This window comes from Miscanthus floridulus, chromosome 4, assembly GCF_019320115.1.
Source record: "Miscanthus floridulus cultivar M001 chromosome 4, ASM1932011v1, whole genome shotgun sequence".
Classification (NCBI taxonomy): domain Eukaryota; kingdom Viridiplantae; phylum Streptophyta; class Magnoliopsida; order Poales; family Poaceae; genus Miscanthus; species Miscanthus floridulus.
In genome coordinates, this window is record NC_089583.1 from 114,821,803 (window position 1) to 114,824,779 (window position 2,977).

A 2,977-nucleotide genomic window follows, 5' to 3' on the forward strand; every position below is an offset into this window, starting at 1 on the left:
ACAACGTAGTGCTACAGTAACATGTACTAATGATAGATTAATTAGGCTTAAAAATCGTCTCGTAAATTAGCTGCCATCTATGTAATTGATTTTATAATTAATCTATATTTAATATTTTTTATTAGTATCTAAATATTTGATGTGACATGAATTTCACACTAAAGAACCAAACACTGTGCTCATGTCTCCCCTAGCCTATGACTATGATGTGATATTCTCATCTAACGCCGCAGTGGTGATTAGAAGAGAGTAGACTAACAGAGTGATTAATTGCAGGTAGACCCTACTGGATCCCCAGCTTGTGCGTCGCAACAGGTGGCCAAACTCGCCCAATCCAGCGATCACATCACACTCGCTGCATTTGGAAGCAGCAGCAGAAAAGGTTGTCATTGTCGTGAGCTGTTTGTTTCCGACTCCAGATAGATAGATGCCGTTTCCTTGCGTCTTCTTGCGTTCGCCCACCTGTGCTTGCCATACATACATCTTGGGTTTTGCCATTGGAGCACGCAACATATATATGACACACTGCGTTTTTAAAAGTCTCCTGGTTTGGTTTGGATTTTGGAACTGGGTAGGCATGCTTAGCTTTCGTCCTCCGTCATCAAGACCGTACGTGTTGTTTAATAACTAATACTCTTAGTAGGAGGATGGAGGGAGGGAGGGAGGGAGGGAAACGGTTGCTTCTCGTTGCTGCCGGTCGCCTGCACGATTTGGTGGTCGCAGTTGTTAAATCAGGGAGCCAGGAAATTGGCAGGCGTTGACACAAAACACAGTGCATTGGTTCTCCGATTTCCCTGAAGGCCTGAACCCTTAGATATTTGACTTGTGGTCTGTGAAGGGTGTCAATCAAGCTTAGTGCTTGTGTAGTCGTGTTAGTATCAAGGCCCTGTTTAGTTCCCTCCAAAACGCCAAATTTTTCAAGATTTCACGTCACATCGAATCTTTGACACATGCATGAAGTATTAAATATAAATAAAAAATAAAACTAATTACACAGTTTAGATGAAATCCACGAAACGAATCTTTTAAGCCTAATTAGACTATGATTGGACACTAATTGCCAAATAACAACGAAAACGCTACAGTAGCGTTTTGCCAAATTTTTCGCGAACCAAACTGGCCCCAAGTTCGAGGTAGGTGGAGGCGGAGGTGATGGGACAGGCCACCTAAAATGGGATGTTAGTTCTGACGAGGGGAAACGAACATGGAGGAAGACTGACAAGGGAGAGCGGCCAGATTCTGGCAGGCAGGCCTCTGGACGACCTAACTGAAACAAGGCCACAGAGGGCAGGTAATCTGGTTAGCCAACCAAGAGAGTGGCTCCAATGAGGACCGAGCGGGAGCTCGGTTGGCTAGTTCCGACTGGGTTCGGGCAGCCCACCCGCGTTGGAGCGCTGGCCGGCGCAGGTGCCTCACCCGGGAACAGCTGTTCCCAAAAATAATTTCTGTTGCCATCACAGGTGGATACGCCACAATGGTCAGGGTGACGTGTCCGTCACGTTCGAAGCCTTATGACTTCAGATACCTCTCAGCAGCCACGTGCAGTCTCTTTGTATAGGTGTAGGTCTAGCTTGTGCACTAGTATGTGAGTGTATACGTGTGGTGGTGAGAGTTGGCGCATAAGTTCAGATACTGCAACTTGTAGTTGAAGAGCTGAGGAAAAAAAAAAGAGAGAGTGGCTCCAAAGTCTCGGTCAAGGTGGAGGCCCACGGCTCTGAAATTTGCACAGCATGCCAGCATATGTCGTGCATGCATGTCGTCAAGGCAGATGAGGTTCGGCATCCACCTGCAGGGTTTTCTGAATCTCTGCCTGATGGAATGAAGACTTGCATTGTATTACTATCTCTGAGAACTGAAGATATACTATATACTATATATACTGCCTTTCCAAAGTGAACTAGAGAATTTGTTCTTCCTATCGTGCATCCCAAAATACGGTTAGCGTTGCTGCATTAGCAGTGCTTGTTAGAATGTAATTATAACAGCCCATATTGGGCGTATGGCCCATTGGCCTGTGTACATTGTAACCCTAGCCTATTAGGCTATATAATGAAGGCCACCCCCTAATTATGGTGTACGGTGTTATTCTACATGGTATCACGAGTTCTGGGGCCTGATCCCGGGCTTTCTCCTTTCCTTTTCCGCTGCCCGTGTGCCCTTCCTCGAGGGCATGCGCCACTGCACCACAGGGCTGCCGCCGCCTCTGCCCCGCGCGCCCCTCCAGTCGCTGCCACCTCTGCGCGTGATTCATCGCGTCGCTCAGGCCGCGCCGCTCGCTGCTGCCTTCAACCGCGCGACGCACCTGCAGGCTGCCGCCTCTGCCGCCCGACGCGAGTCGCGCCGCACAGGCCGCTGCCCGCCCACGCCCCTACTTCTAGCGAACAGGCCGCGCGCGTCGACTTCGTCATGACGTCCTCGACGACTTCCTCTGCTACCTCCGGTGTTCTCGGCTCCGGAACCTCCGGCGCCATGGGGGACGGCATCGCCCCTGCCTTCTACGCCGCCTATGCCGCCGTCAACGTCAAGCAGCACGTCCCGATCGCCCTCAGCCTCGAGCGCCCCAATTACTCCAAGTGGAAGGAGTTCTTCACCGCCCTCTGCGCCAAGTACGGGCTGCTCGGCCACATCGATGGCACGGAGGCTGCGCGCCCGGCTGACCCCACGTGGTCTCAGCCCGACGCTTGCATCCGTGGCTGGATGTACGGCTCCTGCGACGACACCGTCCTCGACCTCGCCATGGAGCCTGATCAAGACGCGCGTGCCCTGTACGTCTCCATCGAGGCCCTGTTCTAGGCGAACAAGGAGCCTCGCGCTGTCGTCCTCGGGCAGGAGTTCCACAGCATGCTACAGGGTGATCTCTCGGTCGATGCCTACGCCCGGCATATGAAGCATACTGTTGACGCCCTGCGGGAGGTTGGTCACACCATCTCTCCCGCGCAGCTTGTGCTCAACCTCCTGCGCGGCAATAATCCTCACT